Source organism: Sardina pilchardus, chromosome 4 (genome assembly GCF_963854185.1).
Source record: "Sardina pilchardus chromosome 4, fSarPil1.1, whole genome shotgun sequence".
Classification (NCBI taxonomy): Eukaryota; Metazoa; Chordata; class Actinopteri; order Clupeiformes; family Clupeidae; genus Sardina; species Sardina pilchardus.
Genome location: NC_084997.1, coordinates 16,997,270 through 17,022,435, shown reverse-complemented (window position 1 = coordinate 17,022,435; position 25,166 = coordinate 16,997,270). Strand labels below are relative to the sequence as shown.

Sequence of the window (25,166 nt, the reverse complement as noted above, 5' to 3'; positions counted from 1 at the left end):
CTCTCTCTCTCTCCATTCAGAATGCATGCTGTGCAGAGAGATGACTCAGACATTTGTCGTGATTCTTCGTCTTTCCCTCTCCTCATCCACCCTTCAGTGCTGACAGTACGGACACCCCACCCTCTCCTCTTATTCTCTATCTACCTACCTATCTATCTATCTATCTATCTATCTATCTATCTATCTATCTCTATCTCTGTATCTATATATCTATCTCTCTAGCTATTTATCTATCTATATCAATCAATCTATATCAATCTATCTATATCTATCTCTCTATCTATCACTCTCCTATCTATCTATCTATGTGTCTGTGTGTGTGTGTGTGTGTGTGTGTGTGTGTGTGTGTGTGTGTGTGTGTGTGTGTGTGTGTGTTTTCTGCATATCTCTGTGTTTGTGTGTGTGTGTATGTTCTTGGATGTGAGCATATTCTCTCACCTCTCTGTTGTTGTGCTTTGGAATGCTTGTGTGAAGTCAGTAATCGATCTAGTTCTTAGTATTCACATAGGCACACATACCAGTACACACACACATACACACACACACACACACACAAACACATACATGTGGGGAACGTTACAAAAGCCTTCAAGTGAAAGCCTCCCCGATCTGAACTGTGATGAGAGAGGCAGAGATCAAAAGCTCACTTCAAATATAAGAGAAAAGACTGACAACGAGAAAAGAAGAATGTAAAAATGATGGGCCCCTTGGGAGGAAGAGCGGAGGGATAGAGAGAGTGAGAGAGAGAGAGAATATCAGAGGAAGTGAGAGAGAGAACATGAGGAAACAGAGAGAGGGAATATGAACCAAAGTGTGAGAGGACGAGTGAGAGATGGAGATAGAGAGAGGGAGCGAGAGCCAAGGGAGCGAGAGAAAGAGAGAGAGAGAGGGATGAATAGGGATGATGGCTCCTAGCCTACGACTCGCCCACACTCCTGCCAACTCCCACGCACTAGCTGTTCCTGTGACGTGCACTCATTCAGCCTCCACTTCCACACACACACACACACACACACACACACACACACACGCACGGACCACAACCAGCCTCCCACAGAACACCCCACGCGGCAGAGTGTGTGCGTGGGAGTTCTGTTCCTCGCTCACTCCTCCACCATCCGACCCCCCCCCCCCCCTCTCCTCCTCCTCTTCCTCATCCTCCTCCTCCTCCGCGCTCTATTTCGCTCCTTCCTCCTGCTCCCTTTTTTGGTTGGCGAGGAAGCGCTCTCTTTTTTTGGGCTCCAGGGTTACTACACGCACCAGGTTTTTGGAGCAGGCGAGTGAGAGAGGGAACGAGGGATCGAGAGTGTGTGTGTGAGAGAGAGAGAGAGAGAGAGAGAGAGAGCGGGAGCAGGAACAGGAAAGGAGGGCAATCTCTCTCTCTCTTTCTCTCTGGCAATCTCTCTCTATCTCTCTCTTTGGCTCCATTTCCGTCTCTCTCTCTCTCTCTGGCTCCATTTCCCTCTCCCTCTCTCTCCTTCTCTCTCTCTCCCTCCCTCTCTCTCTCTCTCTCTCTCTCTCTCTCTCTCTCTCTCCCTGCCTCGCGTGCGCACCCATGTCACGACTCTCCGGATCGGTGCGGTGGCTGCCACGTGTTACATCACTGCAGTGGCAAACTCACGAGAATGATTAAACACGGTCAGATACGGGCTGGCCTCATACGAGAGCACTCCACGAGCCGGAAACCAGAGGGAAACTAGAGTGTGAGTGTGTGTCGTGCGCTTGTATGTGTGTGTGTGTGTGTGTGTGTGTGTGTGTGTGTGTGTGTGTGTGTGTGTGTGTGTGTGTGTGTGTCTGTGTGTCTGTGTGTCTGTGTGTCTGTGTGTCTGTGCGTGTGCGTGTGCGTGTGTGTGTGCTTGTGTCTCTGTGTGCGTGTTCTGTTTCCCTCTAGGCTTATAACGGATAGTGGAATAAAACACTATCTACAAGTCGGTAGAGACTTTGATGTGTGTACATAACTCATGATTGTGGGTATATCACTGCTGATAATGGGGCCAAACACAAAGAGAACTACAAACGCCTTTGAAAGATCTGATTGGCCTCCAAAGGGGCTCTTCATCTGTGTGCTCTTGTCGTCACCCTGAAGACAGAAAATTATGAATTCTCTTACCTCTGAAACCTGCATTTGTAATTTGACACTAGGAGCTATATCAAATTACTGTAATTTAGGGTTAAGTGTGATCCATCAGACTTCATTACCCTTGCAGAACATCAAAGTCATCTGAATAAACCAAAATGTCTCAAAATGGCCATGCCAGTATCCAAATCGCTACTTGTGCAATAACCTGCAGAACAGAATAACTGTTTCACAGAATAATATCCTTTCGCACAGAGAAGTTCACACAGTTGAGCTTGAAACATCAGAGAATATGAAAAGCTACTGTATAGCTCCTGGCCGACTAATCAGAGAGCATTCATGTATGTATATGCATGGCACACCTGGCTCATTAAGATGGGTGCTCTATCTGTACGTTATTTACAATTCATTATTTTATTCAAAATGTTTACTCTCCACTGCCCTATAAACATCTTTGTCCTTATGTTACCCCTCAGCCGAGCAAAGAGGGTGGTGGTGGGAGGGGTGGGTGGGGGGGGGTGCTTGTCAGCTGATAAGCTGCACTTATTTCTATTGGCCGAGGGCCAGAGGTTGCTGGTGCCTTTTCCATTGCTCACCTCAAATCCTATCAAAACACCCATCATAGTTTCCGTGGAAGAACCGCTCGTTTCGTGGAATCGCGTTTCCCATAACGCCGCGGTGCTTCTTGGAGACTGACCTCACGCTCATTCATTTATTACGTTTCACGCCGCCTGACATTTATATCGGAGACTTTTAATCTTCCTCTCCTTTCCCCATCCAGCACAGCAGTGACGTGGCCGTGGCCGTGGCTTGTTATCTGTGACAAACAAGGACAAACAAGGACAAACCGCACTGAAGGAGCGGAGTAGCGCGGAGAGAGACGCCTGGCGTCATCTGGTACAGCTCAGAACTTCTGAACCCAGGGAGGGGCAGGGGAGAAGTCACACTCTAACCTGGTCCAAGATGAAGGTGAAGACGAAGGCACAAGTTCAAGTTCAAGTTCAAGTGTGCCTTATTAGCATGACAAATATTATTGCATTGCTAAAGCAGAACATTTAACATTAGACATACATTAACATAAGGAATACTTGGAATGCAGTACATGGCAAGTAGATATGCATCCAAAATAAACAAACAAACTGTGTGTGTGTGTGTGTGTGTGTGTGTGTGTGTGTGTGTGACACTCACAAATGGTCAATACAATAACTGTAAATCCCATACTGTACGGTAACTGTAACTTATATGTGTGTCTATAAGGACCTAGGACTAATCTAGGACCCTCAAGGTTCTGTTTTATGCCGTTTTAGTCCTCCAATAGGTTTGTTGACAAGCGACATTCTCTCACCATTTGTTGCTGTTTCTATCTGGACATACTGACGGAGGCCCAACGCCAATTCATGGTGCGTCACCAATGTCAAAGCTATGTCTTGTGGTCCCTGCTTTAATTGCAGCAGTCAGAGGCTAAAGTTAGACTCGACCTCCTAACATTCATGGCCACCAACTCAAGTTCGAGAATCAGCCAGCACTAGTCAACACCAAGCAAACTGTGTAAGAGAGAAAGAGTCTTCTGTCAGTGCCATGTTATAATAACCGATCATCTTCCTCAGTCAACACCAGCCAAACCAGGCTCGGCGTCAGGGGGGGGCCATAGGGGTCCAGGCCCCCCCAAACAGGTCTCTGTGCCCCCCCAAACAGAGTGCTCTGTAGTAGATATTTTGCAGTATTTTGCCCCCCCCCCCACACTCGTTGCTCTCTGGCTCCGAGGCTGAGCCAAACCACATAAAAGAGAAAGCATCTACTGTCTGGGGTGGTGTCACGATTTTCCAAATTTTCCATTTTAGGTTCACGATTCAGTAACTGACACCGGCCATTTCAGGGAAACAGGAGAGGGTTCTTTTTTAGTGGCTGTAGCTTCAAGTTTGGGGAGTTCCTCGAAGTTGCTGGACGTGACATTGGGAGTGTGGCCGCATCATCAATTCTACTTTTGAAATCGAAGTTCGAGATCGGGGTGTCGTTTCGATCAGTTTACGACTTAAAACCGTGACAACCCCACTGCTGTCAGCACCATGTTATAATAACAGATCACCTTCACCAGATGCGGGACCACGCACGTATGCTGTATCTTGTTACTGGTGTTCCCCAGATGGAGGCCCCAGTGAAGTGGCCCCCGGGGGCCGGGTGTGGGCCGGGTGTGGGCTCGAGGGCCGGGCGCCTTCTGTGGAAGACGGAGAGCTGGCGGGCCGTGGAGGGGCAGGTGGTGGCGGGAGCAGCCGGTGACAGTCCTGAAATGAGCCGTGGCGAGAGATTTGTAGCAGTCTGTCTGCCTGCTATCGCACTGGCACTCTCTCTCTCCTTCTCTCTCTCTCTCTCTCTCTCTCCCTCTTTCTCTCTCGCACTCTCTATTTCTCTCTATCTCTCTTTCCCTCTCTCTCTCTCCCTGTCTCTCTCTCTCTCTCCATCTCTCCGAGAGCATGTGTCATAGCTCACCTCATTTTACCTTCTGCCTGTACATCATGAAGCGCAGTGTGGAATGGAGAGAGGAGAGAGTGGTGGTGTGTGTGTGTGTGTGTGTGTGTGTGTGTGTCTGTGTGCGTACGTGTATGTGTGTGTGTGTTTGTTTGTTAGACGTGTGTGTGTGTGCGTCTGCGTGTGTTTGTGCACATATGCATGTGTGTGTCTATGCGCAAACTCGGTTTTGCCGTGTACATGTGCATTCGTGTGTGTGTGTGTGTGTGTGTGAGAGAGTCCACATGTGTTTGTACTAGTACGTGTGTGTGTGTGTGTGTGTGTGTGTGCGTGTATGTGTGTGTGTGTGTGTGTGTGTGTGTATAGGAGTGTGATGGAGCATGTTTACTCAAGTTTAACCTCGCTCACCTGCTCTGAATAGGCATTGAAGAGTGTCCACTCTGCATGAATTGGCATATTCATGCCAGCAGATGCGGGAGTGAGAGAAAGAGAGAGGGATGGAGAGAGAGAGAGGGACGGAGGGAGGGAGAGAGAGAAAGTGAGAGAGTGACTAAGAGGGAGGGAGAGAGAGAGTGACTGGGAGGAAGAGGTAGGGCTGGGTGCCTGCCGAGAGCTGTCCCCATCACTGAGCTGTGCTTTCCTGGAACTCTCCATTGTCAGGAAATGACACCACAACAGCATGCAGCACAAATGGTATTTGTATAAGTGCGTGTGTGTGTGTGTGTGTGTGTGTGTGTGTGTGTGTGTGTGTGTGTGTGTGTGTGTGTGTGTGTGTGTGTGTGTGTGTGTGTGTGTGTGTGTGTATGTGCATGTGTGTGTCTGTATGTGCGCGTCTGTGTCTGTATTTGCATGCAAGTGTGTGTGTGTGTGTGTGTGTGTGTGTGTGTGTGTGTGTGTGTGTGTGTGTGTGTGCATGAGTGTGTGTGTGTGTGTGTGTGTGTGTGTGTGTGTGTGTGTGTGTGTGTGTGTGTGTGTGTGTATGTGTGTGTGTGTGTGTCCCTCTCTCTATTTTGAAATCAATTATCCGTGAGGAATGACACCCTGTTTAAAACACTCTGCGGCGTGCCTCATTGCAAAGGTGTTCTCACAACAGCAGTGAGCCACAGAGACAGACAGACAGACTGACAGAGAAAGGGAGAGATGTGTTTTCTTCATCTTTTGGCACATTGTAAATCACGTCATGTCCCGCAGCAGTACATAACTACAGTAACAGATCCCTCACACACCCATACACACTATTAACCCCAGCGGTTTGTTTCATCAGCCCATCACAACAGTCTATAATAACACAGTGTACAGTGCTTCCAGTCTTAAAGATGTTGATGGGGCCCCTTTGATGTTATGGCGTTTAGGTTTTGCGATATTATACGGCAATATTGTGCGGCAACATAATGGAACTTGTTGGCCAGGAGTTTATGGGTGAGTTTATGGACCTTAGTGGCTCCTCCAGGCCATTCCATCATGTTTTCAAAGGGATAATAACACACCCAACTGCTGTTGCTGTTAATGTGATGGGATTCTCTCACTGCTTCAATAGTCCTCATGTCTTGTCAACACATGACTAACCGACTCTGTTTGTGGAGTTCTCAGGCAGGGAAGCTGTGTGTGTGCGTGTGTGTGTGTGTGTGTGTGTGTGTGTGTGTGTGTGTGTATGTGTGTGTGTGTGTGTGTGTGTGTGTGTGTGTGTGTGTGTGTGTGTGTGTGTGTGTGTGTGTGTGTGTGTGAGTGGCTGAAGCATGTGACCACCTCAAAACCCCCTTTTATTCCAGCCCATGAGTAACTCAGCAATCTGACACCTTGCAGTAGTCCACCTGCCACTCCTCGCCCTCAACATGTTTACCTGGACACGTGTGTTTGTGTGTATGTGTGTGTGTGTGTGTGTGTGTGTGTGTGTGTGTGTGTGTGTGTGTGCATGCCGTCACAAGACAAGGCTCCCTTTGTATTAGGTGAAATGTTGTCGGCATCCTAAACCAGATCAAATTGTCTTCACACAAACAGGCTGTAGACTAATTGCCTGGTGCGTTGTGTGCTGTTAAAAAGAGGGCTAATATAACAACAAAGACGTTGATTAACCATCCCATCAGTCACCTGAGCCGTCACGCGGCCTTCCCAGAAACAGCTCCGAGTTCAAAACACTCTCTAGACACACACACACACACACACACACACACACACACACACACACATCGAATAGCTCTGTTTGTGTCCCAGCACAAAGAGAGCGGTCATTTGCGGGCATTAGTACAATCAGTAATGGTCAGAGGAAATGTAAAGAGGCATTTCCGACCGCTGCTGATCTTCCACTGGATCGTTTACTGCATGCTAATTCACTTCCTGATGGATCTTCCTCCGCGCTGATGAGCTGTGTGCTAGATGGTCCTAATTATAGTGTGCCCACTTTCACACAGTTTTTACATTATTACTTCTGTGTCACTATTTACATTATGAAATATGTCAATACATTAGCATTGCATAGTGAGGCAAAATATATATATTTTTTTAAAAAAATGGAAAAGTGAAACTTTCATGATCACCATATCATCAAGTTTACACAGGGCTGAACCAAAAGTCAGGTAGTTTCCAGTTTTTGCTCTTGTGCCTTTAGCAGTTTTGTGAGAGTTGACACACAGCTTCCTGAGAGAATCCGTCGATAAGGAGGGAATCATTAAGGGAAAGTCTGGCGAAGTGGATCAAACCCAGGCTGATTATCAGGCTGAAGTGCTACCACAGCTCCAACTCGCCGGCGTACAGGGCAAGACAATAGGATACAATAGTTCACATTCAAGTTTAATAGAAGAATCATATGGTTTAGCGAGCTACAACTCCCTCCTGAGTTTCACTATCAAAAAACAGAACTTCACTGGTAATATGAAACATTTATTATTTGGAGCACATTGGGCCTCTGCCTGTCATGAAATGTGCTGTATAAATGAAGTTTATTTACTTACTTACGTACTTACTTACTTACTTACGTACAAACTGAATTAAGCAAAAGTTAATGCACCTCAGAGTCACAATACTTCACTTGATACAGTATGTTCATTTTCATTTCTCCCTGTGGTACAGTATGTGTTTTTAATCAGACCCATATATACAGTATATACTGTATGGAGAGAGCGAGAGAGAGAGAGAGAGAGAGAGAGAGAGAGAGAGAGAGAGAGAGTATATGTATTCTCAGCTGCAGGTATATCGCAGAAGGACATTTAAATTATTCAGAATGAAATCTAACACCCTGGAAATACAATAAAAGTTATGAATGAGTCGATTGCTATGACGTTTCTACATCTGTACGGCAAAAGATCGATGGCTGTATGAAACTATCAGGAGGACCAAATCGCCCTCTGGGCTCCAGAGCATCTGGCCAGGACCCCCCACACCCACACACCCACGGACCCCCACGAGGACCCCCTCCCCCCCACCCAGGACCCACCTACACATAGCCCAGCAGCCCTGCAGCCCACTGGGACCAGAATTCTTTACAGTTCCTGCTAGTCTCCTCCACTTCACACGGTGGTCATCATCTGCAGAGGCTATACTTCGCTATAAAAATCCATATGAATAATGGATTCAAGATACAGTATTCATATCGTACAGCATACTGTTGGTAGTAAAAGCACAATGACAGCAGTGCAGTTATGCCTTCTTTCATTATAGCTTAAAAAAAAAAAAAAAAAAGATACACAATTGATTGTTGGCTTTGAGGAAATCCTTCCCAGCAGCACAGGCTCTGTAATTGAAAATGTAACACCGCCAATTCCATATGTGTCACCACAAGCAGTGTTGGGGAGTAACGCATTACATGTAATTGAGTTACGTAATTTAATTACAAAATAAATGTAACAGTAATATATTACAGTTACTGTAGAAAAAAATGTAATTCAATTACAGGTACTTTTGAAATTTTTCAAAATTACAATTTGAATTACATCTCAATATTGTCAGCAAAACTTTGCAAAGAATATTGTATGTAAAAAGAACTGTTTCCCTCCACAGCCATAGTTTGATACGGGACCTTCTGATAGGCTCTATCACGTCTACAGCGCCATCAGCGTAGGCCTACATGCCTGCCTGTAAACGTGTTATGATTATCATTATATTATCCTCACAAAAAATGTGATGCTAATTCATGTATTGAATGCCCTTGCTGCCTTGTGCGCTTGTACAGAACTGCTCGGCAGCCTGTAGACCAAAGCCGAAATCTTCGCATGGATTTGGGGACTATATACAGTATATCATTACAAAATCGAAAAAGTAATCAAAAAGTAATCAAAAGTAATTAGTTACGTTACTCAGAAAAAGTAATTCAAATAGTTACACTACTATTACATTTTAAACAGAGTAACTTGTAACTGTAACACATTACATTTCTAAAGTAACCTTCCCAACACTGACCACAAGCAGGTACTGTGCTGATCACTGTGGCATATAACCCACAGTGATCAGCAACCATGAACAAGCAGCCCCATTCTCAAGACCTGCAGTGCCGAATTAGAGTGCAAACTCAGTCGACGGTTTACTTCAAACATAACACCTGTGTAGCATCATGAGATATTCATGATGTTATGATCCAAAGGGTTATTGAGTATTCATAGTGCCTCAAAATATTGGTATTGACACTAGCAATGTCAATAGCAATGTGCACTCATAACCCATTAGGAGCCAATAGTAAAATTCCATACAGCTTGTAGTATGAGAATATGTTATATACTGCTGACATTATTTTCAGAGAGATAATAATCTTAGCTAAAACATGTAATTCAATGGAAAGAACAACCATTGCATGTAAATGCAAAAAGGCTGCTGTGCACATCGCATCAGTTAAAACGATTACATAGATCTACAGTATTCTTGAAAACCACTTATAGGTTAGATGTTAGTTTAGAGAATATGACAGTCAGTGCAAATAAATTGTTGATTCAGTTTTGAATACAGTAGCCTACAGCAGAAACAACAGAATGATACTCAGAATACACTAATACTGTAAACACTTAGCAATCAATGCAAACTGGAAGTCAAAAATTCAAAAGTTGTTGAAACCAATCGCTACACGGAAACTAGATGTCTGCTGAATTTGGATTCTTAAAGAACTTGATGATGTCAATAATATCATCCTGAGATACCTGTATCAGTGGCCATTTTGAACAGGCAGCTAGTGCTAGAGCGCTATGAGCTAGCATAATGTAGGCTACTAATCACTTAATACAACAAATGAGCTTTACAGTAATAATCTCATATTCTGACTTTTTCCAGTTTATATATGCTTACAGTAATATCCATGCAGATCTTATTCGATTGTACTAGCAGTGTTTTGTGTTATAATATGCTACAGGATTCGTGATTTTAGCTATTAGGCTACTGTACTGTATATTACATGATGCTGACTGATACTAGCTCTAAAGCCTACTACTAACATTTAAAAGTCTACGGAATTTAACTGAACAGGAGCAGGTTTTGGTAGACCTACAGCCATGACGCAGTAGACTTTTACAGTAAACGTTAGTATTAAAATGATTAGCCTTATAGGCTGTTACTGTAGCCTATGTGCTATGCTACCAGTCACCATCATCTACATGCAATGCAACTATGTGTGTGCATGTGTGCGTGTGTGCGTGTGTGTGTGTGTGCATGTGTGTGTGCTATGAAAATACTGCACGTTACATACAGCATGTAGGCCTACTGTACACCATGTTAAATAATAATAAAAAAAGCTTCACTCAGTGCAGTATTCATTTGTATGTCCTGCATCTCCACCAGGGAGGTCACTCTGCAAGAGACCCCTCCCTCACATAGTGTAGGCCTATTTGGTCTCTCTGCTTGTCATTCTACGTCCTTGACCAGTTCTAGCCTAAACATGATGGGTCCAAATGTCAACTCTTAATTGGATTTGTCCATGTGACTTCTTGTCACGATGCAATGTCATGCCGCACCGAAGCAACACATTTCCCATCGCTTCCTAAGCCGCGGAATAATGCTGGGTGGCCGGACATGACCTCTTCTCCCAAAGGAGTCACGGGGCCGGTTGACAGTCCCAGCACTGCAGCGCAGGCTGTATGACACAGTCTGTTTGACATGCGGAAAGGAACACACCATAACTCAGCAGAGTTTGCGTGAAACGGTCCTCTTTTTCAGATGACTTTACCTGTTTTTCAAACTGAAAAAGGCCAAGCGAAAGGTACAAGTGCAAGGGATGAATTTGGCAGGGCAGCCAATGAGAAAACAAAAACGTGTCTTCTTTCTGGTCAGGTAGGCTGATTAAGGTAGCTTTTATTCTAATTAGTAGTTATTTCATCTCATCAACGGTCCACCTGTGCCATGACAATCTACTATAAAGTCCTGGTAGAGTACACTCAACTAAAAATGCAATTCCAAGGAATTACCAGTGCATGAAAATGCAAAAATGTATAGATAGATAATGTAGTTATTGCTACTACGGTGTAGCTAGGGTAAGCATGGTGGTTGCATAGTTTAAAGAAAGTTGATAGTGTGAAGGTAGACAGTTGAAAGCTTAAACATTCCATTTCTAACTTAATAACTTAACCAATGATTTCTAACAGGTATGTTAAAATGTTAACTATGCTAACAATGCTAACCAGGTTGATCAGCTAACTTAGCTAATGATTTCTAACAGTTACGTTAAAAATGCTAACAATGCTAACAAGGTTGATTAGCTAACTTAGCTAATCATTTCTAGCAGTTAGGCTATGTTAAAAATGCTAACTATGCTAACAATGCTAACCAGGTTGATTAGCTATCTTAGCAAAAGATTTCTAACAGTTATGCTAAAAATGCTAACCATGCTAACTATGCTAACTTGATAGTGAGGACTTTTATTTTGAAACATTTGTTGCTAGGGTATCCATGGTGGCCACTATCAGGAAACAAGTTACTGCGGTAAAATCATGTTGGTTGCTATGGAAACGGTCATGAATGCTTAATTTGAATGGTTGCTATGTTGGTTGCTAGGTACATGGAGGTTTCATGTAGTTGACTGGAAGCATAGTTGATGATAACTGTTAAGTAGGTGGGGGTGTAGCGTTAATATGGACGGACTGTATGGTGAATGATGGAATTAGCATGGGTGTCTCCCTGGGGTGTCGGTCAGGACACAGGACTCAAGGATTCATTTTCAATTCTTTACTGAAGGCTTTCAGCACAGCACAGCAGAACACACAAGGGTACAGGAAATAATCACTTAGTAGTTGACTTGTTTATGTTAATATGGTTGCTTATGTGTGTGGTCTGTAATCAAATAAACAAAGAATACAGAATAAATGACATTAATATTAGTATCAACATCACTAATAAAGGTACAAAGTACAGACAAATTACATATCACTTGCGTTAAGCAAACTAAGGTTAACAGGCTTCATAATAGTGCAATTCGCCTATAATTCCCAAATAGGATTTACATGTAAACAAATTAGTGCAATAGCGCCGCCTAGCGGCGCATACAATTACTCCCTAGCATGCTCCCATAGCGTGATCATGCTCCCTTAGCGTGATCACTATGACACGAGTTCGTGTACACCAAACTCTCGTCAAATAGGCATGCAATCACTAACACCATCATGCATTCTAGACTTAAAACACCCCATAGATACAAACTCGTGCACATTTAAAGGCCGCACACCGAACACAAAGGCAGTAAATACATAATGGTAAAGTGAAAGTAAACGAACACAAGTCCAATCGCTGTTACATCCTCGTCAGACTTGAAACATGTCTCGGCTACATTACAATACAACATGTTGACCCGTACCAACATATATTTATTGAGGAAACAACAAACATGTAGGCACGAAGCCTCAAACTCACCCCGTGGTCAATTACGCACACGAAGCACCAACAACATAATGTCTCTCTCTCACTCGCTTCGCGACCGCATGCAACTCCTGCGGCCCACACGAACACAACTACTGGCGCATGCGCGCAGGAGCGGTCTTTCTAACAAAGCCGCCCCCAAATTTGGGTCCAAATTTGCTCCCTGAAAAGGCCGCTCTAGGGTCCGTCAAGGTCATCAGGGTGGTCCTCTGGATCTTGACTCTCTGGTAGTATTATCAGGCGGGTGATGGGTCTAGTGTAAACACGGTCCTTTATCCGTACCTCAGCTGTCCTCACTCGTCCATCGACGCCAGGAAAGACTTTGGTCACCTTGCCCATCTGCCACAATGACCGAGGCAGCTGGGGGTCAATGAGCAACACCACCATGCCGACTTGGACATCTGGAGATGGATTCTGCCACTTCCCTCTGGTCTGCAATCCGAGCAGGTAGTGTTTGACGAACGCTGACCAAAATCGCTCAGCCAACACCTGAGAATGTCTCCATCTCCGCTTGCTCAACAGCTCCGATTCAGGGTAAACAACTGGGGGTAAGGAGCCATCCGGCCGCCCCAACAGAAGGCAATTGGGGGTCACTGGATCTGGATCTGCTAGGTCTGCGGAAACATATCCGAGGGGCTTGGAGTTCAATATGGCTTCAATTTCGGTGAGGACGGTCCTGAGGACTTCCTCTGTGACAGTCTCTGAGCCCAATGTGGAGTAAAGGGCTGCCTTAACTGAGCGGATCTCGCGCTCCCATACTCCGCCGAAATGGGGAGCAGCAGGTGGGTTGTAATGGAAACTAATCTGTTGCTTGGCCAGGAGTTGTTGCAGGTCAGGACTCAGTTGATTGTAGGCATCTTTTAGCTCGGTCTCTCCCCCACGAAAGTTCGTGCCTTGATCAGAATACAATTCTGCTGGTTGACCACGTCGGGCAACGAACCTTCTAAGGGCCATAAGGAAGGCATCACTGTCAATAGACGTCAGGATCTCTAGATGCACAGCTCGAGTGGTCAGGCATTTGAATAGTAGGCCCCACCTCTTCTCATTACGGCGACCCACCTTGATCAGGAGAGGGCCAAAGCAATCCATTCCAGCTGAATAAAATGCCGGTTTGTACAGCCTGAGGCGAGGTGGAGGTAGGTCCATCATTTTCTGACAGGCTGGCTTAGATCTCCACTTACGACAATCTAGGCAGGTCCGCTGGTGCCTGCGTACTGCTTCTCTACCTCTAAGGATCCAGAATTTCCGGCGTAGTTCTGCGAACACTCGCTCTGGTCCTGGATGACACAGCCGGGCATCATAGTCCTTTATGAGTAGACGGGTGTTCTGATGGCTGGGGTCCAGGACAATAGGATGAACTGTTTCGGCATCGAGATGTTCGAGTCGTCTCAACCGTCCTCCAACACGGATGAGCTGGGTGACTTTATCGAACTCAGGAGAAAGGCAGAGCAATCGACTACTTGATGGCACTAGTTTCCCTGTTTGAAGGAGTTGATAGTCCTCAGGAAAGCAATCTGTCTGGACTCTCCTCAGCACTAGTAGCTCCGCTTCATGAAACCTGTTAGCAGGAGGATGGCCAGTCAGATGGGCCGCCCCATGAAGCTCCTCGGCTACTGCTTGAAGCAATTCTTGCCAGCTGATGAACTTGCTTCCATCTGTCATGGGTGGAGATGTGATGGTTAGTCCACAGATGGCGGTTTTCCTCAGCTCTGTATTATCGTCCCCAGGTGGCTCTGAGGGGTGGGATGGCCATTCACTGGGAGGTTGCAGTAGAAACTGTGGTCCATGGATCCACCGGGAAGGTCCAATCAGCTCTTTCAGGTTCTTTCCTCGGGTGAGATCATCTGCAGGATTTCTGGCCGAGTCCACATACCTCCATGAGTCTAGGTTGGTTAGCTCTTGAATCTCTGCCACTCTGGTACCCACAAATACCTTGAAGTGGCAGGACTCAGAGCGCAGCCAATGGAGGACTGTTGTGGAGTCTGTCCAGTAGATAACATCTTGGATTGGCAGAGTGATCTCATTTGCGAGGACTTTTGACAGCTGAGCGCCTGTTAGAGCCGCGCAGAGCTCCAACCGTGGCATTGAGTGTTGCTTCCTTGGAGCCACACGCGATCTTGCTAGGAGAAAGGCTAGTTGTACATTGCCATCAGGATCTATGGACTGAAGGTATGCTACAGACCCATATGCCTTCTCAGAGGCATCTGTGAAGACATGGATATTATGGGTCACCTGAGCATGGTCTACTGCGGATGGTAAGTAGCATCTAGGTAAAACTACTTCAGGTAGGTACTTGAGTTCTGATTCCCATTCCATCCAGGCCTGCAGGAGGTGTTCGGGGAGCATAGGGTCGTCCCAGTCTCTGTGTTTATCCCAAAGCTGTTGGACGATCACTTTTGCCCTGGTGGTAAAGGGTATGAGGACTCCAAGAGGATCATATTGCGTGGCCAGCACCCGGTAGATGTTTCTCATTGTAGGTGCACTGTATGCCACAGGTCTGTGTTTGAAGCCTATGGTGTCCGTGTCACAGAACCAACTCAATCCCAAAGTGGATTCTTTCGCTTCAGCTTTGTCTTGTGAGAGCCACAATTCCAGTTTGGCCGATCTAGCCTCTGGTGGGAGGTGACTTACAACATCGGGCTCGTTGCTGGCCCACTGCCTAATGTCAAATCCTCCAGAGGCTAGGACGTCCCTTAACTTGTTGAGCAGATGACGTGCTTCCTGGATGCAAGCAAAGCTCTGGAGACAATTGTCTACATAAAAGCTCTTCTCCACAGAGAATCTCACGTCTTCTTCTGGTGAGCTATGCAAGGCGACATGTCTTTGCAGAGCAAATGATGCACAACAAGGACTGCAAGTCGTCCCGAAAGGGAGTACCTGCCATTCGTAAATCTCCGGGGGGTCATCTCTCCTCATGTCACGCCAGAGAAAGCGTAGGATTGGCTTGTCTTCAGGCAAGAGCAATACCTGGTGAAACATACCACGTATGTCGCCACTTATGGCCACCCCATGCTCCCTGAAGCGAAGGAGAACACCCAGGAGGGAAGGGCTCAAGACTGGACCAGGCAGCAAGCACTCGTTGAGGTTGAGTCCTTTATATCTGAAGGAGCAGTTGAATACTATTCTATCTTTACCATTGTGGGTGGTCATGAAGTGGGGAATGTACCAACTCTCACCAGTGGGCGTGGTCTCAGAGGGCAGTTTCACAACAGCATTGGCGATGACCAGCTTCTGGACTTCTGCATTGTATGAGGCTGCCTTGTCAGGGTCCTTTACCAGTCGTCTTTCCATGCTGCGGAGGCTCGGCAAGACGGCTTCCTTGGGGGCTTCGAAACAGGGAAAGTCCCTTTTACGCAAGAGGGGTGTAGCGTAACGAAGGACTCCATTCACCTCTACTCTAGTTGTCTTGGCCTCCAAGAGGCTGATGGCTTCCTGATCCTCCCTCGATCTTGTGACCTGTTTCTCACAGCGATAAGGTAAGACGTCGAGTTGCCACAGTCTTTCTACATCTCTCTTCAACTCTAGCTCCGCAGGACTGAGGGAAAGGTGAAGGCACTCTTGTGGTCGAAGCTGAGTCTCAAGGAGTCTAGCAGGTCCTTGTAACACCCATCCAAGCTGGGTCTTGATGGCAGCTGGACCATCGGGTGGTCCCAGACGGACTGGTGCGATGGGTGTTATCAAATGGGAGTGATCAGAGCCAATGAGTAGTAGAGGTGGTACCTGTTCAAAGGGCTCTATGGGTAAGTCTTTCAAGTGCTCATACTTGCTCAGGATGGTAGCAGGATATGAATGGTCAGCCAGTCCAAGGCGTTCACCTGTGAATGCTGCTTTGATCCTGAAGGTCCTATGTGGCTGGCTGGCAGGAGATAACTGGAAGGAGACAGACGAGCCACTGATGGTCTGGACGTCTTGGCGAATAGTTCGCAGGGCTAGACTTTCCTCTACGCCTTGAATGCCTAGCTTGCGAGCAGCTGCTGCGAGCAAGATGGTCCGCTCTGATCCATCATCCAACACTGCGTAGGTATCGACGGTCTTCCCCTGATGGTGAATTAAAACTCTGACGACCTTCAGGAGAACCCGTCTGCCGTCTGTAGGCTGGTCCAGGTATAGGGTTTCAGTGGTTGTCGGCTTAGCTGATTCCTGCTTAGTGCTGCCATCTTTGAAGTTAACTTCATGTAAGACTTGAAGGTGCTTGCCCTTGCAGATATTACATGCTTTCTTCAGTGTGCACTGAGCAGCCTGATGTGTGCGTGCACACCTCCAACAACGATGATTAGTCCGAATCCAGTCTGTCATCTGATCCTTACTGAAGGCTTTAAAGGTGGTGCACTGGCTTAGGTAGTGGTCATCATTGTTGCAATAAGGACAGAAGGCCTTTGATGTGGTGGTCTTCTTAGGGGACTGATCTGACTTGGACAAGGACGATGCAGGTGTCTGGTTTGCTGCTACTTCATTAGCTCCATGTAGCACCATAGTAGAGCGGGCTGGTGGTTTCATCTCTCGCTTGTGGTTTGGCTGTTGTCCTTGCTTCTGGCCTTTGTTGCTGGTTTGTGACTCAGTGCCTTGGCACCATGCCTCGTAATGGAGCCATTCGGACAGATCTATGAGATTGTAAACAGTACCTGGACGGTGACCCATCTGCCGGCGAAACTCTGACCTCATCTCAACTGGTAGCTTACTCAAAAGTCTCTCCACATGCGACCCGCATCGTAGCTCTGCCTCACCTTCTGGGCCCAGGGTATTCAGCATGCCAACAAGAGACCTGATCTGAAGGGCGAATTTCTCAAATGCTTCAATATCACCTCTCCTGACATCTGCTGAGTCCATCACACTGGCTATCTTCTTGAGAGCCAGCTTATGGGGCTGACCATATCTCTCGTTCAGAGCAGTCATGGTGTCAGAATAAGGAAACGGGGAGTTCAGAAACGAATCTGCTACCAGACGAGCTTCTTCGAGCTTCAGATGATCCATGAGGATTTGGTATCTGAATAACTCCGTGGCATCAGTAGGCAATAGGTTATCAAGAGCGATCTTCAGACGAGTAAACTCACTGGGATCTTTTGTGACAAAGTTTGGTATTGTTGGCTTGGGACCCCGGTAGGTCTTTTCTTGGACTGCTGGATATGTGGGCGGTGGCACCGTCGCTCCATGGTATGGCCTTTGGAATTGAGGAGGATATAGGTGTGGAGCTACTTGAGGTGGCTGAGCATACATGGGTCCAGCTGGGGGCTCTTGAGGTTGTGGATGGTATGCATAGGACTGTGGCTGAGGCTGAACAGGAGGCTGGTGAAGATGGGAGTAAGGTACACTGGTACGGTACGCAGTTGAGGTATCATAGAAGGGCACGCTGGATGTATGTTGGCTCCAGGCTGGCTGCTGTATACTGGGAGCTGTGGAGGCAGCCTGGGCTTTCATGCTCTGCAACTCACTCAGCATTCTCCCCATGAAGTCATACAGTATCTGGTCTCTGTCTGGATCCTCTTTGATCGTCTGACTTGGAGGGTTAGGATGATAAGGTGGATGACCAGTTGCCTGATATAACTGAGGTGGGCAGTTGGTGCTGAGCTGAGTAGGATAATGCTGTGATGCTGCTAACGCTGCAGTCGAGTAGGCAATCTGAGGTGGTTGACTGTACGTGTTCATTGAGGATGAGCGAGGTAACACTGAGGCAGGTCGGGTGGCAGGCTGTACAGGATAGGAAGGCTGAATCTGTGACAAAGGAGGTGGGAACCCATATTGGCTGCCTGGTAGCGGCGCTGACTGCTGGACCCACCTTTCCCACGGGCGGTGGTAAGGAGATGACAGTTGTTGACCACTAGGCGGTACGGCATGACGCATTCCCTCCTCAAAGGATTCCGTCAGAGCTTCCATGGGATCTATGCCATTTTGGCTCACTGGACTTCCTGCTCTGGTAGAGGGCTGAGTCTCTGGCACTCCTTCCTCCCACATGTGCTGTATCCTCTCCTCAGTACCCTGTGCATGCAACTGTGCTGTGTGATGAACCAATGGCTGAAAGTTAAGTCTTCGACTACCAGTCAGATCGTAGTCTTGAAGATAGGCAGGTGGCTGAATCTGGCGCCGTGGCCTAACAGCCTCTGGCTGAGATGGAACCGGCTGCATGTCTTCAGGAATTCTTCTTTCCAGGGCTAACACCAACTCCGGCTCGAAGGACCTTTGTTAAGTAGGTGGGGGTGTAGCGTTAATATGGACGGACTGTATGGTGAATGATGGAATTAGCATGGGTGTCTCCCTGGGGTGTCGGTCAGGACACAGGACTCAAGGATTCATTTTCAATTCTTTACTGAAGGCTTTCAGCACAGCACAGCAGAACACACAAGGGTACAGGAAATAATCACTTAGTAGTTGACTTGTTTATGTTAATATGGTTGCTTATGTGTGTGGTCTGTAATCAAATAAACAAAGAATACAGAATAAATGACATTAATATTAGTATCAACATCACTAATAAAGGTACAAAGTACAGACAAATTACATATCACTTGCGTTAAGCAAACTAAGGTTAACAGGCTTCATAATAGTGCAATTCGCCTATAATTCCCAAATAGGATTTACATGTAAACAAATTAGTGCAATAGCGCCGCCTAGCGGCGCATACAATTACTCCCTAGCATGCTCCCATAGCGTGATCATGCTCCCTTAGCGTGATCACTATGACACGAGTTCGTGTACACCAAACTCTCGTCAAATAGGCATGCAATCACTAACACCATCATGCATTCTAGACTTAAAACACCCCATAGATACAAACTCGTGCACATTTAAAGGCCGCACACCGAACACAAAGGCAGTAAATACATAATGGTAAAGTGAAAGTAAACGAACACAAGTCCAATCGCTGTTACATCCTCGTCAGACTTGAAACATGTCTCGGCTACATTACAATACAACATGTTGACCCGTACCAACATATATTTATTGAGGAAACAACAAACATGTAGGCACGAAGCCTCAAACTCACCCCGTGGTCAATTACGCACACGAAGCACCAACAACATAATGTCTCTCTCTCACTCGCTTCGCGACCGCATGCAACTCCTGCGGCCCACACGAACACAACTACTGGCGCATGCGCGCAGGAGCGGTCTTTCTAACAATAACTGACAGTTGGAATGGTTGAACAGTTCAACAGTTGAGTAGTTTCAGTGGTTAAATGATTCAATAGTGTATTATTGCAGTGAGGACTTTTATTTTTAAACAGTTGTGGACAGAGGAAACAGTTTAACAGGATATGTAGTCTTCAGAGAGAGATTGTATGCTTAAAGCCTGAAGGGCCAGCCACATCAGACGCGGCATGCGCTATGAAACCCATTACTTTCAATGGGTTGAGAGCGCAAGAACTGGTCTGCCGCTGCGCTCAGTATAGCGCCATTTTTTTCTGGCACAAGATTCTAATTGCCCTATTTTGATGTCATAATCGCAACGTTAAGTCTATGGGGAAATGTTAATAGTTTTTATTTAATAGTTTAAAAAGTATAAAAGTCATAGCACACATGTCCTAAGTAAGACCTATAATACAGTTTGAATGAAGTTTCTAAGAATAATAAGAAGTAGTAGAAGAAGAGAAAGAAGAAGAAGCCTAGGGATAACAGTACAGTTTCATGCACTGTAATAAGTGATACAAACACAATATACTGTAGTACATTTAAGCCTTTGAAGTGTCATCTTGATGATGAATTAACTATTTAAAATCCAGGGCTATCCTGAGTGCAACTGGTCATTGACCAGGCAACATATCAAGACAAGTCACCTCAGGTCATCCAATTGGGGCTGATTAACTTGTTACTACCAAACTTGGTGAACCTGTGTATACAACTCCTCCGTCCATCAGGGACTTACAGTAAGCAACTCTATTAAAAGACCATTAAATGACCATCACTGGGGTCAGACCATTGCACATTGTGTTGGGACACACTGCAAATTGTAATCTTTAAATCCTATTCTCTCTTTACAGTTTCTTTTTTTGAAATTGGATCACAGAGAGACAAAGACACTGACCATTGAGACTATTGTTGCCTCTTAATTGTCTTAAATTGTAAGCTTGTCAGCTAATATAGGTCTGGCGATCTTGGTGGCCTCTTGAAACATCATGCCCTGAGTTAAGATCTTACAATCACAAAAACATCATGCCCTGAGTGAAACTCGGTGCATGGCGTCCAAATGTTTTGAGAACCAAAACCATGAGCCGGTAGTCAAGAAATCAGACTCTGTAAACAAGAGTGTTTTTTATCAATGTCAAAAGGGGTTTGCATGCAGTTCAAATGTGCAAGGGGCGCATGCACAGCCGACAGCACTGCCCAGGCTTCCTTCCTAGGACACGTTGTTGACCTACAGTACTTGCCTTGTTTGAGTATGGTGCACAGGAGCACAACTAGGAGCTCACCATGTGAATGGTAAATGGCCTGCATTCATATATTGCAATAACACTTCCGATTTTTCTGATTTTCTATCATTTGAAAATTTGAAAACAAAGATCATATTTAATGGGTCAATTTAATGGGTCTGCGATACCTCGAGATTTTTAAGTTTTTCATCTAACTAAAAAGACCTATACAAAAGTGGCATATATGGTTATATTCTAAAGGTCCTCCACAATAATTATATGAGAGTAAAGTGGATGTAATGAAATTACATTTTTTGTGCACATTGTGTTAGGATTAGGAAATTGCAAATTGCAATCTTTAAATCCTATTCTCTCTTTACTGTTTCTTTTTTCAAAATTGGATCACAGAGAGACAAAGACACTGACCATCGAGACTATTGTTGCCTCTTAATTGTCTTAAATTGTAAGCTTGTCAGCTAATATAGGTCTGGCGATCTTACACGGTGGCCTCTTGAAACATCATGCCCTGAGTTAACCCTGAGCATGGCATCCATGTGGCACACATGTTTAGAGAATCAAAAACCAAGAGCCTGTATTCAAGAAACAGACTGTAAATGAGAGTGTTGTTATCTACAGTATGTCTACAGTAAGTCTAAAGGGTTTTGCATGCATAATAGTTCAAATGTGCATGGGGGCACATGCACAGCTGACAGCATGGCCCAGGCTAATCAGATGTCACAGGTCATTAAGGGTTATCCTTCCTAGGACACGTTGGCCATGTTGACCTAGTTGCCTTGCTTGAATGTGGCACAAAAGCGTTGCTACTCCCTTTGGAGATGGTAAATGGAAAATGGAAAATGGAAAATGAACTGCATTCATATACAATAACGCCAATTTAATTTCCACCCTTTTTTTAAAAAAAAAAAGATAATATTGAATGGGTCAAAATAATTTCTCATCAAACTTTGCAACAGGAAGTGGATATATACTGCCTAAATCACCTGATTATGTTTACCACATAATTTGGGACTTTGTTGTCATGTTCCCTATTGTCGCCCACTCACAGTCACTAAAGGTACAAGGGACATTAAATTGTGGTGATTTGTGGTGATCTGAAGCTTTGTCTTCTCAAGACCCCTTCTTCGCTATGTACAGTAATTTCCCGCATATAAGCCGCATTGTATAAGCCGCAGGACAGTGTTTTGTGCAAGTTAAAAGAAACAAAACCATATTAACACCATATTAACTGCCTACCTGTATTACTGTAACCTCATACCGGAAGATATTTTGCAAAATCAATGTAGAAGCCGCGGCTAATTGTCGGGAAATTACGGTAATCATTGTGAATCAGTGCATTAGCTCAGATTAGTGGAGAACTACTACAGAAAGCATTGGGGAGAGAACTCACGAGAGAAGCTGGATGGGCGGAAATAGCTGAGTATTCTATACCGCTTTTCTACTCTTACTACAGTACATGACTTTTGCAAGCATAATATTTCAAATGTTTTTGTATTTTACAAAGTGAGCTAACCTCTTTCGCTCTTGGAGGGGTACATCCTAGTCTTGCTTCCAGCTTAAAGGGAGTCTTGCTTGAGTTTAGACTTCAATTTGACAGCAGGTAGGTAGATGCACAGCTGTATGCTGGAGGGGTTTAGTAACTCATTGGCTACTGAATGAGTAATCGTGAGTAATTCATCATGTCCATAGTAGGCTAGTCATAAAATTGTTCTGCTGGCAAGTTGTGTGTGCTGGGAAGCATTGTAAATTGTTATCCTTCCCATTCACTCTCCAAAACATATTTTCAACTGGCACAGACCTGCCAACCTTGAAAGAATTGTATGACTACAAAACTACTACTAATCATTTCTAGCAGTTATGTTAAAAATGCTAACTATGCTAACAATGCTAACCAGGTTGATTAGCTATCTTAGCTAAAGATTTCTAACAGTTATGCTAAAAATACTAACCATGCTAACTATGCTAACTTGATAGTGAGGACTTTTATTTTGAAACATTTGTTGCTAGGGTATCCATGGTGGCCACTATCAGGAAACAAGAAGTTAAATTAATAATTGTAAGAATACAGGGAAACATGACGATTACCATTGTAATGCACATTTCAAAGATGAACCTTGTAACTTTACAGAGTGATTAACAACAGTGTTAATATTAATTTTACCTTTTTACCTTTATTGTCTCTATCGGCAAAAGGGGAATGGCTGTCTAACTCGTCTGCTTACTACGGACTAGGAGGTCAAAGTGCGTGCCCGCTATGCAACCTGCATACATGTTGGCAGGTGTGCTAGCATCACTAAAATCCCAGCCAAAGAGACCTACCATTAAGACTGCAATTGTCTCTTAATTGTCTTATTGTAATTGAAAACCTGCAGAATCAACCAATAAAGCCCTGGCATTATTGTCCTGTGGCATTAAGAAACAACATCAACCTTAGGTGAACCCTGTCCCAGAGTTCCCAGAGAAAACCATGCTGCTTTCATCACGCGTTGTTTTTGAATGGATGCCGCTTTGATTAACCGCAAGTGGCTCGGGCTCCTGGCAGAACCACCTGCAGTTCGAGGAAGTTGGACATTGATGTAAACCGTTGAGGCGTCGAGTGGACAGGATTCACTGTGGGTGTCATCGCGCATTAATAGATATATTGCCTCTACGGAAGGGAACAGGGCCGTGTGCTGTAAGTCGAAAAAAAGCAGACATCATTCACGGCTGCAGTATTTCTTTGAGTGACTCTTCCACGTAAAATGAAGGTTGCGGTGCCAGGCTTGGTGCCAGGATGCCTTGTCAGGGTCTGTCTAGGAGGTGTTGGCACCACTGAGGAGAGAGAGTGCAGGTCCTCCAGCGTTTGCCCATAATGGTTCCTTGAAGGCTGGTGTTGCTCAGGTCTTCTGAAACCTTCACGTCGCCTAAAGGCACGAGTGTTTTGTTTTGGCTTCCTTCATTGAAGTCCCCTGTCCTCCGGAGGCATGTTTCAAAATGTAAAACCTCTCTCATTCTCTCATTCTCTCTATCATTCTCTCTTTCATTCTCTCTCTCATTCTCTCTCTCTCTCTCTCTCTCTCTCTCTCTCTCGTCATTCTCTCCAATTCCAAGAGGGAATGAAATGATAATGAAGTGCCTTATCATGAACCCATTATGGCAGAGAAAAAGAATGAGAGAACGACAGAGAGAAAGATAAAGCCCAAAAGAGACAGACATACAGTAGGCTGGTGGTCCTTTCTATGGGTACTTCTACATATTTCCCTTGGCAAAGACACAGACTGTATCAATTTGGCACACTTCACATATACATAATTTTATCGCTCCCTTGCTTGAGCCAAATAGAATATTGTTGGCAAAACATTCATAATTCAGCACAGCTATGCACGTCATTGGCTGGGTCTCAATCCACACAGCTCACTACGGCAGTAGCAAACTGTCAGAATGACCGAGTTACTCCATACCGGCATGTGAGCAGCTCATAAAAAATCCAGCAAAAGTGTTTTTCTTTTTATTTTATTTTATTTTTTTTACTGCAGGGTTTCTTTGGTCTTATGCTGCTTTAAGGCTTCTGCATCCACACGGGTGAACTTCCAGCAGTGATTTCATTAAAGGAAACCGGGGAGAGAAAGGGAAAAGAGTGAGCTGATGTTGTTTCTTTCTCTTTTTTTACTTTAATGGCTAATTCTATGTTCTTGCTGAGATGTGTTGTACCTCTCATTTTTGCACTGAGGGAACATGTATTGTTCTTGTCGATATATTTAGAGGTAAATTGCAAGTAGAGCAGCTGGACTACTTGCAAACTGTTTTTGTTTTGTGCGTACTTTGATTTGAAAACGTTGTCAGCCCTGCATGCTCATTCGATAATGCTGGCTTTGCGTTTTCACGTGGACAGCAAATCTGAAAACATCTGAAAACAATGTTGTAAAAACCCAAGTTCTCTCCCTGATTGGACATTGTTGGTTCGAAGTGTCTTGTAGCCATAGATAGGTGTTTGTGCTGCGTGTGCATGTGTGTGTGTGTGTGTGTGTGTGTGTGCGTGTGCGTGTGCGTGTGCGTGTGCGTGTGCGTGTGCGTGTGTGAGTGGGTGTGTGTGTGTGTGTGTGTGTGTGTGTGTGTGTGTGGAAGAGAGACACTGTCGGGGGTAAGGGTGCTCCTGAAACCTGTGCCCTGTGATGTGAGTGAGAGCCTGTCCACTCTGGAGGTCAGATGAGCATGTTCAGCTGACAGCACTGCCAAAACAAGGCCCAGCTGGCTAGTCATAAGTCAAAGGTGACGAGGGTTCATCCCAGGACACAGCCTCACCTCATGTTGACCCATGGCCTTGTAAGGGCTGCCACAGACACTACTCAGGATGACAATTGCACGGCAATTCAAAGGTTTAAAATGTGTATTGAACATTAGAACAAAACGGCGAAGCTGAGGTAAATATTATGAGAAACGATCTTGAACAATGAATAATCTCTG

At 45.2% G+C, this 25,166-nt stretch overlaps 1 long non-coding RNA gene across 1 annotated transcript in view; it reads left to right on the top strand.

The window, feature by feature from the left end:
* Positions 1-1,565: 1,565 nt before the first annotated feature.
* The window catches only part of LOC134078440 (uncharacterized), a 29,490-nt gene continuing 5,889 nt past the window's right edge, over positions 1,566-25,166 (top strand). Inside the window, exons 1-2 of the long non-coding RNA XR_009938835.1 lie at positions 1,566-1,703; positions 2,859-3,046. This is a non-coding gene — a long non-coding RNA (uncharacterized LOC134078440). The remainder of the gene's footprint in view (positions 1,704-2,858; positions 3,047-25,166) is intronic.